This window comes from Anas platyrhynchos, chromosome 2, assembly GCF_047663525.1.
Source record: "Anas platyrhynchos isolate ZD024472 breed Pekin duck chromosome 2, IASCAAS_PekinDuck_T2T, whole genome shotgun sequence".
Lineage (NCBI taxonomy): Eukaryota > Metazoa > Chordata > Aves > Anseriformes > Anatidae > Anas > Anas platyrhynchos.
The window spans coordinates 126,678,068-126,695,415 of NC_092588.1; the positions used below are offsets into that span (position 1 = coordinate 126,678,068).

General features: G+C 36.6%; 1 protein-coding gene across 1 annotated transcript in view; it reads right to left on the reverse strand.

The window, feature by feature from the left end:
* Positions 1-9,332, reverse strand: part of DNAH11 (dynein axonemal heavy chain 11) — a 111,694-nt gene extending 102,362 nt beyond the window's left edge. Inside the window, 3 exon segments of the mRNA XM_072033967.1 lie at positions 533-688; positions 2,145-2,228; positions 8,848-9,332. The gene's annotated coding sequence lies outside the window, so the exon portion shown is untranslated.
* Between the last annotated feature and the right edge of the window lie 8,016 nt (positions 9,333-17,348).

The window sequence follows — 17,348 nt, forward strand, 5'->3', positions numbered from 1 at the left end:
CTAAAAACTAATTCCTAAAGAATTTAATAGTAGGCTGATGTTTCAGGTGGCTTATTTATTTCCTTACTTTTCATTTTTACTCTGCCCCTCATTTCCTCCAGTCATTATCAAGAAGCCTTCTCTTTGCTATCCAGGAAAGTTTCTAGCCACATTGTTTACTTTTCTTCTAAATATTTAATATGAATTATTACTTGTAAGTATTTCCTGTCTCAGACAAAACAGAGAACCCTTTATGCTTAGTGCTGCTCTTAAACTCATCAGGGAGAGAAACACCTATTGAACAAACCTCTAATCTAGCAAGCCAGGTATGCCTCCAGGGAGTGCCCCCAGGGAGTCGGGTCATTTTGTCTGAGCAGAGACAACAGATTCTCTTCTCAATCTTGAGATGGCTCTGTCTGAATGCTGAATCACTGCTCCACTTCCACATCGAATGGTTGGCAGCAGCAGCACTACCACATGCCTGAGTGTACTTTTGCATTGATATGTAGACTATGAAAGACCATTACTGGGGTGTCTTTAACTGAATACTTACTCTCATCACCTTCTTGACCTGGTATCATGTCTCTCTGACTGCAGAATTTTGCTGCTCCAATATTCCCGTTAAGGATGATATCAGATTGTTCACCTTTAACTCCAAGCCTCTACATGCATCCCAGACACAAACCTTATTATCCAAAGAATTTATTTCCTATGGAGTAGGATAAAAATAGCTACAATAATTACTTATTATTAACAACCACCTTAGAATAGAGAAGTTGAAAGATCACATAGTATAACTGCATAACCACTTCACAACTAACCAGAAATTAAACCACATTATTGAAGGCATTGTCCAAATGCCTCTTGAACACTGACAGGCCTGGGGCATCAACCACCTTTCTAGGGAGCCTGTTCCTCTGTTTGGCCACCCTCAAGGTAAAGAGATTTTTGTTTCTACTGTTGATTAGTAGGAAAACTACCTTGCTGATAGATAAGATAAAAATGATGAGATTTGTCAGAAAGCTCTATTTTCCTGTTTCAAATGCAGATGTTTGGGACAGCATAAGTCTATGGAAGATTGTATTGGAGTCAGTAGATAAAGTAAAAGCTCTGAAAATTTACTTTCCAATATGATACTTTAAATAATAAATAACTATTAACACAATGATTTTATAATTCCAGTCGGATCAGAGCCATTTAGTCCATCACAGTTCCAACAACTTAAGTGATATTCTTATTATATCACTGCAGATAAAAGTATAACAACTTTAATAGCCCTCTGTGAATTGCAGTTCTGGCTATAAGGGAGAGTTCTGTGTACACCTGAATGTGATGAACAGGACACAAGTGATCAGCCTATGACCAGCAGTGGCAGTGATCAGCATCTTCCCTATTCCATGATCTGACATATATGCCATAGTGAATGATGTGAAGGCAGAAGGTCAACACAGCCATCTCAGTCTTGTTCTTGCTTATACTACCCCTACCACAGCATATGACTCCTGTTATCATGTAATGAAACCTATGTATTTCTGAATGAAATACATACATGAATAAGAAGAAATATACCCATTAGGTTCAAGACTTTCTTAATTCAGTACTCAAGTTTTATATTGTCTGCGGATCACAGCTACTCCTTTAGTGTCCTCCAAATCATCTGGGGTGCTTCTGTTCTTATTTTTATTTTGTTCTTAGCCTGTCCCATTGGAACTCTCTTCCGTAGGACTACTACCAACAACACATTGCAAATACTTCAAAGTGCCTTCCCTCAGAAAAAAAAATGAGCGTCTTTGCCAAATCTATGAAGCTAACCCAACTACTCTGGAGATATGTTAGGAGTAGAGCAGATAAACCTCTGCAAATTCCATTTGTCTCTAAAAATGACGACTTTCATCTGGTCATTTCTTATTCTTTCATTATTTGTTCACACACCGCCACTATTCAGAAAAGTGACAACGTGGATTTACCATGCTCCTCCGCATGGATTGGAAACTCAGCCAGAAGAATAAAGTTTTAAAGGGAAGCACCAAACCAAAACATGTTCCAGAACATTCAGTTTGGACATGAGCAACAAATCCACTGAAACATCAAAGTGGGTGGGAAGAGTGAGGAAGGGGTGGCACCAAGACAGATAAATTGTACAAGCAGACAGCTATGGAACCTGCCTTGGCAAACCTTCTGAGCTCTACATCCATCTGTTCCCCATTAATCTGTCTCCACTGGGTTTTAGTCCAATCATCAGTGATGCTCTGAAACAGAAAGTACAGATAAAAGTGTCAACAACATTTGGTACAAACAAGCTTCTGCTATATATATCTGCTATAACAGATAGATGGATGCAGGGGGAAGGCCTAGCATGCAGGAATACCTTCTGGACCTTATTACTTGTTTCCAACTCTATACCACCACTACCTAGAAAGCACACAAAATAATCAATTTTCTCAAAATCCAATCCAAAAGACAAGCATTTAAACTATTTAATACTTCAGTTTCTGATAGTGCCACAAAGGTACACGTATGAATACTTAATTAAACATGCCCATATGAGGTAGCTGGGAGATGTGAGGGAAACTGCCCCATTCTCTTCATGGCAATACAAATGCTACACACACAAAACAAACAAACAAACAAAAAAAGTTGTATACATTTCTAACCTTGCCTATGAAAACCAACATCTTGATGTAAAAGAACTTCAAAAGGCTGATTTCCCAAACACCCTTTTTCTGGATTCAGAATCAGATACAACCATTGGTGAATTGGCTTTGCTTGTAGCCTTCTATATTTTTCTCATTTCTGAAGTGGAACTTCTGAAGTTTTACTCACTGATTTTAACTATTTCAGCAAACTATTGGTATTAAGTAAGCTTAAAGTAAAACTACAAAAATTGTTTTACTTTGGGATTATCTTGAATTTTGTTAACCTGAGAACAGAAATATTTTTAATCTGGTTATCCTAGAATATAGCAGCTATAATTTCAAAAACAAAAGGAATATGAAATTATTCAATATTATTATTATTTTTTAAATCAAATCTATAAGCACTTCTGGGATCAAATTAAGAACATAACATTCAGAATATATTTTAACCTTTCGTTTTCTTTTTAATTCCTTTCAAAACAAAACAAAAAAAAAACACCATTAATATAACCATTCATATCCCACACTTTCTTGAGCAACTATATTTCTTTATTTCTTTTCAACACTGAAGCACTTATTCCAAACTACAAGTAAAAGAAACAAAATTTTGCAGATTCCTGCATTAATAACAATTCTTTATTCAGAGAGTGGTGTGGCACTGGAACAAGCTGCCCAGAAAAGCTGTGGATGCCCCGTCTCTGGAAGCGTTCAGGGCCAGGTTGGATGGGCCTTTGGGCAACCACAGCAGGGGGGTTGGAAGCAGATGGTCTTTAAGGTCCCTGCCAACTCAAGGCATTCCAAGATTCCACATATCTTTTGCAAGTTATTCAAAGCTAAATGAATAAAATACATTCTTTCTTAAAATACACGATTCTGGTCATCAGTCTAGTGGATATTCCCTTTCTTATCTTCCTAAAATATTAAGTTTCCATTATGTGCAGGCTACAGAATTCAGTATGACACCCAAGATAGAAACTCACAGCACAGATACAGAGAGAGAAACATTCAGCAAATTTAAATCAGCCTTACATAAAAAGGACAACTTCATTCTGCTGCTCACAGTTGCAGAAGTGGGTGAATGCATGAGTAATCCTTTGGAAATTATCGGGACTACACTTCTGTAAACTGTGCAACTGAGAAAACAGATGAGGCTCGGGACTTCATGACATGCTATTAAGTGAGAGTGTAACTAAAAATAAACTTCTTGCCACTTACAATTAATTGGATTCAAGTATAAGAGAAGAAAATGAACCTGATAATATTCTATTTTCAGGTGGTCTGCTATCCTTTTCATTTGGGCAGACATTAAGAAAATATCAACCAAGAGTTCATTGAAGGTCATAAAAGCCATCACCAGCCTTTTTATCTAGAGAAGATTTAAATTGAATCTCTGTGGCATTAAGGATCATTTGTGCTTGAAAAACTGGAGCTGGCTTCAAACTTTCTTCTGTGTTCTCCAAAAAGAAGTCTGAAGACTGCATTAGAGTGTTATATAAGCCATCAATCACAATGTCATCAATGTAACTCTTCCTAGAGCATTAAATTTCACTGAATAAGGAAACAAACAAGCCTTCTCACAATTAAAAAAGCATTCTAATTTATGGTTGTGTTAATGTATGCCTTCATTCAGTAAGCTTTCTTGTTTCTATACTATGTTATAAAGTTGATGTATAGTTGAGTATAGTATAGTTGAGTTGACTGTTATGCATACAATGTCATAGATGTGCATGTCTAAAAGACATGAGTAATAAAGTCTGTATTCCTGCTCCAAGACAATGTCTGCTATACCCGTTCCATTTCCAAAAGAAGTTGTTTTAACCCTCCCTGAAAGGTTTTCAGAAATGAAGAGCATGTCAGTTCTTCTAGCAATCTAGTGATTCATTATTCTTCCCATAAAGCAGTTTTCTCATTTATTACACTTGAACTTTCTGCACTTTAAATTAAGCTCATTTTGTTCTGGATGTAGGGAACAACCTATTTCCTTCCTGTATGCAGAAATCTTTAATATCTTTGAAGATTTGTCTGTTCTCAGCCTTTTCTTCTTTATCCTCAATAACTATTGAAGGATCATCTTTCTTAAAATGTAATGATTACACCTGGACACAATACTTTGTTGAAGGACTTATCATGGACGATAATAGATATGTAAGATTTCTCCTTGTGTCTTTCAAAATGACTGCCTGTTTGAACATCTTACATGCTTACTTTGTTCTTAATAATTTGATATAATTGACTCAGGCTCTGCATATGAGCAATCCTGATCTGTATCTGGAAAAACTGTTTCTAATCAACTTTATTCATCTTAGATTTTAATTTTTCCTGCTTTAGAAGAATATATACCACTACAGAAACATGTTTTAGCTACCCAATTTACCATATACCACACTGCTGATGGAAGAGCTTGGATGCAAATGACAGCCATGAGATTCTCCATGCCGTGTGCAGTCAAGTACAAATACAGAATGTTGGTGAACAGAAAGTTTCTTCAAACTGTCAAATAATTTTTTTACTTCTTAGCTATGGTTCCTGGAAACTCCTGGAAAGAACCTGCATTTTGAACATCATAAAATGCAAACAGACTTTGAGGACTCACAATACTTCAGACTTTGAGGATTGTGCAAATGAGATACTTCACAAAAATTACATTTATTCCAAAGGAACCATAGTGCCCTTGTAGTTTCCAGCTTCAAGTGATGTCATATTCTTAAAGTTTATGTACACTTGTGATGTACTACCAAAGTACTTAGTATTCAAGGCTATTCCTCTAAAGCATGACCACCAGAGACCACAGATACAGTATCCCTCCCTGCCAGCCCAAGGAAAATATTGAGGCAAAAGTACTTTTCATTAACCATTTCCTGTTATGACTCGAAAGAAAGGAGGAACAAAAATACAGAGGCTAGGCTGGCATATATATTTGAGTTCTTCTCTGAAACAGTGGAATACTTTGTGATGTGAAGGTAACATGTTTAATTTGTGGGAGAATGTGAGCTTATTGACCCAGTCTGGAAACTTCAAAGGTATCTCCAGGAGAGACAAGTACTTAAATAAAACACAATTTTTGTGCAACATACAGTATTTTCTTTAAAGATAGGTGAACCCCTTCTTGTGAACATCACAAGAAACCTAATTCTCTCTGAAAAACCTGAAACTTGAATTGTGAACTAGTGAATGTATTAACTTAAATGGTTTGCAAGCTAATTTCCTGTTCCTCAGATGAAGTAGATAAAAATAACTGAAAGCAGCTTATACGTAGCTTATTAACGCACACCATGTGTTTCTGAATTGTCTACCACACAGAATCCTGTAAGTGTTGAAAAATCCCCAGGAATCGTGAAAAATAAAACCACGCTAAAGGTGTCCTACCCCTTGATCCGGTAATTGCACATCAACAGTTCTCAAGATGGCTCACTCATGAGAGACAGGAGGTATCAGATCAGTAAAAAGACCTGAGAAAGGCCTTACAAAACAATTTTATTGCCTATATTTGAAAAAAAAAAAACCAACAGATGCCTTATGTTATTTCTTGCTCAAAACGAAGTGACCACAACACCTCTGAGAACATTTTCTCTTCCCAAGCTCTAAAGGATATAGGAGGAGTGCAAAAAAATAGGACAGGCAGTGGACATGAGGGAGTTCCACATACAGAAATGGTGAAAATGAAGAGAGTCATGGCTCTTCTGTTACCGTGGGGTTTAGAGCAGGACACGGGACCTACAGCTCTTTGACCTTCTTTCCTTCCTTATTGTAACTGATGAGCAATGATCAGTTAGCTAAGTGATTATTATTTACAGAAACTGAGTTAATAACTGAAACATTTACTTAACATTTCAGATTATTTTTAATTTACAATGCAAGATCTATACCTGTGTACCAGTGATATAGATATTCAAGGAAAACAACTTATTACAGTATTTTGTTCAGGAAGCTTGTTAAGAGGAATAGCCATCTAGGCCAGCTAATACTACTCCTTACTTTTATGCTGCTACTGTTAACTCTTCTGTTAAACAAAGACCTTCTCAACAAGTTTTAACAAGTTCCAACTATCTCTGCATGTTATCATTAACTAGGATATTATGAGCATCAAACTTAAGCTACTCAAATACTTTGCCAACTCACTAAGTAAACAGTATGTTTTGACTCCGACTCATTGTTACATTTAATTAGATTACCTTAAGAATCTGTATCTGTCGCATGTTCTAGGCAACAGAACAACAGTCCTTTTCTATAGCACAGCTGTACTTTCTTAATACTTATAGTAATTAACCACATCCACAGATGAGCACTTCTGGAAAAATAATAACGGCAGGAAAAAAAAACTGTGGCATATTAATGCATTCTCATGCTAGCTGTGAAGGAAGAGTTCCATCACCTTCTTCTAAAGGACATCAAAGCACAAACAGAAACGTGCTTGTAAAGCTTGTTCTTTTGTTAAACATGTTAAATGTTGATCACCTCTGAGAAAGTAGTAATTTTTTTTTAATTTATTTATTTTTTTGCAAGTCACTTGGGGTGTGGAGATAAATACAAGTAGCTGAAGAAGACATTTAAATACAAACCAGCAAATTTGAAAGGGCTTATCAAACCAATTTGTTTGAGTCTTCTACCTTTCTACTAATGTGCTTTAAAAATAAACGAAACCTCACTGCAGGAAAACCACATATATATACTCAAAATAGATGGGACTGAACAAGGCAGGATGAACTACACACACTTCTCCATAGCCAGTAAGGAAATTCAGTTTTAATTCTGTCACTGGCTGTGATACACATTTAAAACATGCACTTCAGAATTCCACTTAAGATCTGAGAAGTCCATATGTGTACCCTAAAGGCTGAACTTCCTTTGGTCCTCCCCAGGGTCAAAATCCCCAGTCCCATCACAAACAAAATCATTGCTGTGCTCTGGATTTCATGCAAGTCTACCCACATATTAACCAAACATACAGCACATTTCCTATTCAGAAGTATAAAAAACTCATTCTTGGAAATATCTTGACACTATTCAAATATCATACATTGAACAGCATGAACCTTGAAACTTCTGACAAAAAAATTAACTTTACACTGACAGCTATTGTTTGGTGCAGCCCCAGATTAATACTGTAAAACCTAAAGGTAAATACTTTCTGAAGAGACTGAAAAAATATTTTAGCAATGACAGTAAAAACAACACAATTATTGACGCTTATTATTGTACTTTTACATCTTCTGTCAACACTCAGCCCGCATACATGAATGAATAGGAGTGGCTCAGGCTTGAAATCTAATTCTTGTTGGCTACACTTTACCTGGAAAATCAACAAGCTCACTGTGCAGAATGATTGCTCAGAAGCGCACTACAAAGGTTGCTTTTGCACCAAGTCAGTCAAGTCACTAAGGAAGGAATCACTGCCTCAAAACCATATTAACCTCAACCTTCTTACTTACAATCTATGTAAATATGATAATTGCCACACTTTAACTAGCAGTTTAAAGCTGTTACTCAAGCATTCTCAGCAACATTTCCATTTATATACCAAGTATGCAGGGAATCCTTCCCTGAGATAAAGGAAAAACCAGACAAACTGCATACAGCCCTGAGAAGGGGTGACATGAAACCACAGCTCCCACAGCCAAGGACTCTTCAGGGCATCCTGTGCCCATAGAAGAAAATAAAAGAAAGAAAGAAGTACAAAAAAAAAAAAAAAAAAAAAAAAAAAAAAAAAAAAAAAAAAAAGAGAGAAAAGAGGCAGTAGGTCCTTGCTGCCATTCACCTCTTTCTGGAGAAGCTTTGTACCTTTGTGCAAGGATTATCAGGAATTTAGTGTGAATCATAAGGGATTTTACAAGGAGTGATGACACTTCGAGTTACGTTTTAGTGAATCCTGACTGTATGAGGACATGGGAAGGTTTGCTTTGGATATTACAGTACTGCAAGGATTTTTACCCTAAATGCATTAACAACTTTGCAAGGCTTCTGCATGAATTAAGCCTGTGCCATTGATTTAGTTCAAATCTGGTTTACACCCATTCTGTAATTACCTAGATTAAGTCACATATTTGCAAGAAAAATCAACATGCATACACATGGAAGCTTTGTTTCCTACCACATCAAATAGAACAGTAAATTTCTACATTTTCTAAATAATAATTATTATTTGAATAATAACAGTGTTAAGTTTTGGGTCTGTTTCAGAATATTTGCCTGTAAAAATAACACCTTATCCAAAGTACACGCTCCTTGCACTTACCAAAAAGAATAGGTCCAAGCTCCCGCAAGCCAATAAAGCCACTCACAGAGAGGCTGAGTCCATCTCCAAATTGTTTGCATCTCTGCAAACCCAGCAAGGCTTGTAGGTACACACATGTTTCAGGAGCACAGGGAAATGGCAGGGATACAGCTAGGAGAACCAGCTGACCCAAACATTTTTTTTGGAGGGAGAGTGTAAGTGTAGAAATAATAATTGGTCATCCAGTAGAGAATAATAATAATATTCAAATGAAGCTCGGTCAGCAGACAGAATTGAACAAGTGTGTTGTTAAAGTAGCTTGTTTGGGGTGATTAAATCCTGCTTGTGATAGTGCATGTTTGGATCAGCAGCAGAGAAGGGACACCATGAAACCTGCAGCTGGTGTCAGGGCTGCCTCCCTCTTCTACTGCTCACATTGCGGGGCTGGGGCATACACCTGTGTGGGGGCACACCTTGGTTCAGCAGCACCCCCACCTCAGGGGGATTTAATCAGCAGCCCCCTGGCCCCTGCTCTACAGTGCTGCAGATCTGGCTGCTTGTCTGCCAGAAATGCCAGGTGAAGCATGAACAAGTCTGAGGAAATGTTCCAGCAGCTGGGGCACTCACCTGGAAGCTGGATGGCTCTGTGCTGCTCTTCATTTCTCTGTGGCCACTGTTTAATGCAGATGCATAAAGCATCCTGTGTGCTGGACCAGAGCCCATGCTGAAGACAGCTGGGTGCTCGAGCCAGCAGGCAGCTGTGCCAAGCCAAGTAATGTGATCAGGTACTGCTTTGTTTGAATTTATATTAAAAGAAGATTAAATCCTCCAGAACAAACACCCTTTCCCAAGTTTACATTTATTTATAGCTATGACTTGACACCATAATCTTGAAAACAACAAAAAAGCACCTCTGGAAAGAACAGTAATAAATATTCTGTTCTACCAAATATACGTACAATGGATGATTATTCTTATAAGGAATTGTTTTAACTATAATTGTAAGACAACATTATATACCAAACACTTTTAAATGTTTCTGTATTTTCAAGTGGAATCAAGTGACATAATTAATCAAGTGATAAATTATGTATGGTTCTGGTGTATATAGTTAATCTCTTAACCCTTCAGGAAAAAAATAATAAAAAAAAATACAGAACTGACTGATGGCAAAAATATTTATTTATTTTAACTTTGGTTGATGTTAGTGGGGGATTTTGTTCCACATTATCCAGATTTTTTCACTCAAATTTCCCAGTTCCACAACCTCCAAATTCAGATACTTAAAAATAAATGAGTATATGAAGGCTGAAACGCCCATGTGCAGGGTGCAATTTGACAACATTATTGTAATCTCAAGGATTGTATGCTCTCTTTGTAAAAACTTCACAGCTTTCTGTAAAATCTTCATCTGCAGAAGTTCACTTAGAACTTTCCCCACAATTCCATCAAAGTCCATTTTTTCCATCTTTTGAAATCCCATGTTGATGAAAGTTTGCTAGATCAAATGAACAAAAATTAATAAACAGTATGTTTCCACAAAAGAAAAAAATAACAATCCTGCTGTTTGAAATGTTTTAGCCTCATTTGACTTTCACTCTTCTTGTCTGGCAGAATGAGAAGTTAAAACCTATCATTTAAATACTTAATATTAAAAAAAAAAAAAAAAAAAGTGATAGAGTAACAGGTAATTCCAGCAATGGTTTATCCTGGCTGAGTTACTTATAAGATTAAAACACAAGTGGAAATGAATTGTCCTATAGTACATACAAATTTAATTCTATTTTAATTTTATCAGATTAAGTTTTAAAAGGTCTGAACTAAAGTGAGTAAACAGTAATAAACATACTTTCAAGTATAAACATGATTTATTAACATAGCCCTTCACTTAATGCTGCTCTGAAAATTAAACATAAATCTTTCTAAGATGAGTAAAAGTAAACCCACTCTAACCTCCTTTGTAACATGTGCCAAATTAATTTCTATGGTCTCCGATTTCACTTGAATGAAGTAATTGTTTTGTGCCCCAAAGGGATGGAAATAACTGGTTCCTAGTGTGCTTAGAAATGTGCAACAACTATTCAGCAGCGAAACAGTCACAGGTTCATCAAGCAGATGCAGGTCTGCATGTCACAGGTGGTCTGTAGACATCTAGACTCAGTTGTGACCTACAACCCAGCTGCCTCCTCCTCATTAGGGGACCTGCTCCTGCAAGGCAGGGCTCTCTGTTCCACTCAGCCTTCCTCAGGCGTCTCAAGCCTTGATTTAGGTTGACCATAGTAAACTCAGTGTGGCTACCACCTGTATGTCAGGAAACACAACTGCCAGTACCAGTTGGTTTATGTGTAGTGGTGTATGTAGTACGTGATGCCTCTGACAGCTGCTCTTGAAAAATTGCTGGTGTGGTTTTGTTCCTAAGCATGTTCAACAACCATCCAGCCTGAGCCCACAACCTGTATGTCTGCCAATAGACAGTCAAAAGCCCATGTATTTACCCCAAAACCCTTTCAGGGATTTCTCTGGTAGACATTGTCAGACACTGTGGGACTACATTTCTTACCCTCTGATAATATTTTAGAGTGGTAGGATGGAGAGGCACACTAGCTAAATAATTGCAGAGCTAAAAGGCAGCTTTTTCGAGCTCAGATCCCTAAAGTGAATCTCCCACTCCTCATAAGGTCATCCTAATCAGCAGGCAGCCCAGATTCCTGCTACAACTGCTTCCAGGCTCAGAAAAGCACAAAAAATGCCTGGCAGCAGTATCAAGAACCTATGACTGCTCCTGCTCTACACAACCACCCTAACCACAAGAGTAGAAAACAACATTCTACCTTCCCTGTCTGGCCACAGATTTTTCATCTTTTTTTTTGCTTGCTGGCACAGACTTAAAAGCAGAGGTGTAGAGTATTTTGTCTCATCCAATCTGTAACCTAAAACACCACTTTTTTTTTTTTTTAAAGCTATTTTTTTAAAGGTTTTTTAAGTGGATGACTTCATCTCAGTTCTTGAAAACAAGACAAAAGAAAACACAAACAGATAAAGGTGCTGCATTCAGGAAAAAATCCTAGCTATGGACACATATGAAGAAGTCTTAGCCTAGTATATGAAGAATAGCACTTCACTCAAGCAACTTCAAAAATCTCGGGAAGGGCCAGATTCAGGAAACACCTATTTATTTATTTATTTATTTGTTTATCATTTCTTCATATTGTTAATACCAGCCTGCTCCTTGCACAGCATACAATGTTTGCATTCTACTCAACACTCCCTCTGCATTGTAATTCTTCATTCTGGAAATTACAAACCCAAATCATGCTGTCCGTATAACTGAGAATAATCCATGTTTCTCTAGTTCTCAAATAATATTTTAATATTTATTATCAACAAGATAGATCAATACCTCAATCTTCAGTAAGCAGTTGAGAAACATATCAGATCTTGTAAAATACATCTCAGGTCTGAAATCCCATGGTTTAAATTCCATGACACAGGTGAAGTAACTTTTTGATCTGTTTCTATGATTGAAGAATCATATGATTAAAGCTTTTTAAGGTATTTTTTGTTGTTTTCACATGTTCCAATGTTTCTTCAGTTTCACCTTTGGAAACATTTTCTGGTGAAAGATACAACTTAGACTGGAATGTAAATAAACAGGCAGCAGAAAAAATAAAATAAATTTATTTAGTAATAAAAATAAAAGTATTTTTAAAAATACAGTTCATGACATCACATAAAGTTATTTTCCACTTCATATATGAATATATGAAAACAAAAATAATTAGCTTTCTAATTTTTTATCTCAAACTCTTCTAGTTTTTCAATTATCTCATAAAACAACTCTCATATTTGAGATGCTCACAATGTTCAACTGCTTACATATTCCACCAACTAGACTGATCCTGAAGTATCATATTCTGTACAGTGAACATTCAGGAAATAACAGAACTAAAGGACTTTTTCCCACCCTCAAAAAGTGACTAGAAATGTGTTTGCCTGTTTGCCATAACACCTTCATAATCTTTGGGTATTAATCCCCAGGTAGCATATGTAGTCCCAGCATATGCACAAATACCTACACAAATCCTTCTAGCTTTTTTATTTAGTAAATTAACAGAAGAGGGCTTCTCCCAGATGCAGAATCAAACTTAGGATACATGTTTACCTAATGTATAATTCTGGATAGTATCATGAAGAACCTGAGAGGGAAAACCAGGATCCATGGATAGCCCTGTTTGCATGCAGTAAGATTTTTTTTTATTGGGGCTAGGGGAAAGTTTTTGTTTGTTTGTTTTTGTGTGTGTGTGATTTTTATTTTTTTTGCTTACCTCATCAGTTTATCTAAAACTGGTACAACTGACATTTATTAAAGAATTTACATCACATATTTGTTGTGAGTGTGTAAGCTAATGCATTGAAAGTAAAGTCTGCAGGGGAAGAATGTAGGGAAATAAAACCTTTTCCTGATCATAGTTCTCATTTTACCTCCACCCCCCCACCCCCAACTCTTCTACTTCACGTCGACACGCCTAGTAGTTACTTCTTGTCCCTTTTTCTCCAAGACTTACAATTTAAGGATTATATAAGGTTCCATCCAAACCTTTTGGCACCACTTCAAAACCTGATATTTTGGGTTGAGATCAAAATGAGCAGATTTGACCTTCATCAGTGCTGGCCTTCTAATGAACAACAATAATTTGTCAGGCATTCAGACTAATTTCAGTGACAGCGTTATAAATTAGTCCATTGAAGTCCAGCTAAAACATGTGAGGAAGGAGATGGTGCAAAGTCAAAGGAGTGGCAAGTGGGGCCTTGCCACACATAACGGATGTTTGACCAAGTGAAAATAAACAGGAGGTCTGATAGCATAGTGAAGCGGGAGACTGATTTCTTCACATAAGTTTCCCTTCTAAGCAAATCTAATCTAATGCACTTTGCATTCAGTTCCTATCCTGCTGGAGAGTATTCATCCAGTGTAGATGTTCACAGAACATTTATTTCTTCTGAAAAAGAGGTAAGTACCCTCTATTCACTCAACACTCACCACTCCAATACTGCTGTACATGTAAGCCCGTAAGAGAGAAGATGGAGATTTACTCCTCCAGGTGCTCTCAGAGGGCCCCTGCTCAGTGGCAGACCTGCTAAGCCTCCCCCAGTTCTGTAAGCATGAACTGGGAGATGTTTCTTGCAGGAGAAAATCAGTCTCTTATCTCATCCCCTGCTCACAGGTTACTGTGGAAGCTGGGGAGACTGGCTGCCTGCTAGTCCCTGGGGCGGATTTTGGTGACCATCTAGAAAGTACAACAGGCTGGCTTTGAAGGGGATTCCCCTTTTTCTTGATCAACAGAATTGCCTCCAGAACACTGAATGCTACAGAATGGCCTTGCTTGCCAACATGTGGAAGTTCTCATACTTCCACCCCACTAGTGGATTTTAGTAGCAGTATGAGAAAAGTTCATTGATGACAGGACGGAAAATGCACTAAGGTGGCTCATTCACAGCTTGCAGGCAAATGCCATATTGTCTTATTTGTGTAGCTCTTGTCAACTTTTTGCAGCCCATGAAAGCAAATACCTACCATGAAACCTGGAAAGAAAAGAGAGGTAAGAAGCAAGAACCAACCTGAAAAGGATACATGGCTTGCAAAGAAGTTTTCTCTCACTAGACAAGAAATATGTTTCATTCTTAAATACATAGTATGTACAGCTGCTGACTAATTATTCAATTTACAATGTAATGATCTAATACTGTCTGAACATATCAAAAATATAATTACACTGTTTATTAGAAAGCTAACAAACAAATTACAACTCGGTTTTTGGTATGATGCATAACATTTACTTATTAGATATTTATGAGGTTTACTACCCTTACTGAAACTACCTGGCCAATGAGCAGATTGCAAAATTTCTGCAGCAGAACTCCTGTTCATGCAGGCATGTTGTAGAACTTGGAGTGACTCCATATCAGGCAGATGGTGTGAAATAAAGGTGGGATTAAATTATGGATCTTTGGGAATTACATCTCCTGAAAAAGCCAAATGTATTTTTTTTTCAGTGGTCTCTGATATAGTGCAATATCTAAAAGTGCTGTAAAATATAAAAGAGAAAAAAAAATCTACAGCTTAAGAGATGACCATTTCCAAACTAGCTTCAAAGTTATCCTTTATTTATCCAATGTAGGTTTTATAGTCACATCTTAAGCCAAAGACTGCTTATGAAGCTGCACAGAGGCTCAACAAGTGGACAGGCCAAGCCTGTTCACAAGAGGTCAACTGATGATCAGTTATGCTCCTGGCTAATCTTGCACCAAGAGGTAGATGCACTTGGGTATTGTGGAAAGGGGTGTGTGCCCCATCGCACTTTCCAGTATTATGTTTAATGGCCTGGCATTTTTTTGTCAAAGGGGAAGGATTCCATGATGGGAGTTTAACAGACACCATCAGCTTTTCTCTTTTCATAGGCTGCAGAAGCAGCCTATGTGTTATTCTGCCCTTCAGCAAAAGGCACAGCAGGCTTGCTGTGGGCTGCTGCTGTTGTGTGAGGTCCTGGGAAGGATCCAGACATGCAGTTATGTTTGCCCTCTGCTCAATGTAGATGAAATCTATGTTTTTACTGCTCAAAACTTTAAAAGAGTGAAAGCTGTAGAGAAATACCAGCCTGCACAGGTGTCCAGGAATTGTTGAATACTGTCTTTACATTGCCAGGTAAGTACTCCACACATCTCCGGCCTCACAATTTCAGAAGACACCTGCAAATTTTTGCATTCTGCCATTGTAGATTATTTGCTAAGTAAAGACACCTTACGAACCATTAGAATTTCAATGTTTTTCTCTAGTCATACATCAAGAGAAAAATGGCTTAAATATATTTCAATTCACTAATACAAATTTTTATTAACCATCAAAATATCAAAATTTTATTACAGGATATTTTTCATTTTTATTTTTATTTTTTTAAAGACTTCAAATTTGCTAATAATTTCAGGTTTCATTTCAAAATTCTAGGAGATCTTCCTTTGTAAGTAAAATAAGCAAGATGATACTCGTGAACATTGTTTACAAAGCTAGTACCTCCTAAACTGAATAACATTTAGAAGAAGCTGGCATTTTATTACATTCCATTAAAGCTTATTTTTATACACAGTAGTATATTAGCCAAATATTTCTTTTTTGCTAACTACATTGTTTAATGTTATTTAACAGCAGACTTAATCTATCATCAAATTTACTGCAGCTAAAGAATCAAAAGAGATGATGAAATAATGCAAATACTAATTGATTTTGGTACTGTTATCTCTCCTCTATTTTATGATATGAAAAGTATCTACATAAACTTAAAAAAAAAAAAAGACACGCAAAACACAAATAATGAGCCAATTCAGAACACAAAGGAGCTTGATTTATCATATATACCCTTGAAACCCTGATATATCTCAACATCACTGCTTATACTTATTTTTAAGACAAATCATAGATTATTCTGTAACACGCATATAAACAGTTAAAATATACATATAATTCTTCATACCCTTATCATGTTCTATGTCCCTGAAAATGTTCTGAAAAGTAGGATAATAGCTGTTTTCTTTGGCTTTTATGATTTTAATCATTTTTTGAATAACTGCACTCTGAAGCTAGAATTTAACAAAAGAAGAAAAAAAAACAAACAACACTTGAAGATCATGGTCACCTGTCAAAAGAGTAGAAAGACAAGAAGGGAGAATTTGGGACAACTTACAATCACCCTCAGAGAATTAATGAATAATTTTTTTGAATTTTTTTAATTTTTTTGAGTTTTGAGTCTACCAGTAGATAAAGGCTGATCCATGCCAAATGAAACCCCCTGGAAAGGCCCCAGACACTTTCAGTGAACTGGGTTCTTCACAATGTTCACTTACCTGACTTTGCAACTGTGCTGATTAAGAGCACAGAAGATGTAGAGGTTAAAAACAGCTCCCAGCAACATTTCATATTTCGAAAGTAAATACCCTTGCATATCTTTCTAAATTAAAAAGAGATATTTCAATCATAAATAATAATAATCACGACTTTTTAACAAGAGCATCAGTTTCACAGCTGTTGTTGGCACCAATTTCCCCAACAAAAATTTTATTCTAAACCTTATTTTCTCCAGAGCTTTCTGGAGAGAAAAAATAAATCAGAAGAGCAACTTTCTGAATATTTGGACTAGAATTTCCTCACTGAAATTTCCTATGGAAAATTAATGGACAATTATTTAGCTATATTTTAATGCATGTATACCCTGAAAAACAAACAAACGAACAAAAACAAACAAACAAAAAACCCCACAACAAATCCCAACTAAAAACAGCTTCAAATATAGGGTTACAAAATACACTGAATTCCTGAAATATTTTGTATTATTTTTTCACATAGATTTGGAAGAGTTTGTCCTATGAAAGCCAAATTTTGTTTTTCTAGATTAGTGAAAAAAGTGTCTGTACCTTCCATTTTTTGTAGAGCTATTGGGACCATGAAGAAGGAGAGTTCATAAGGTACATCA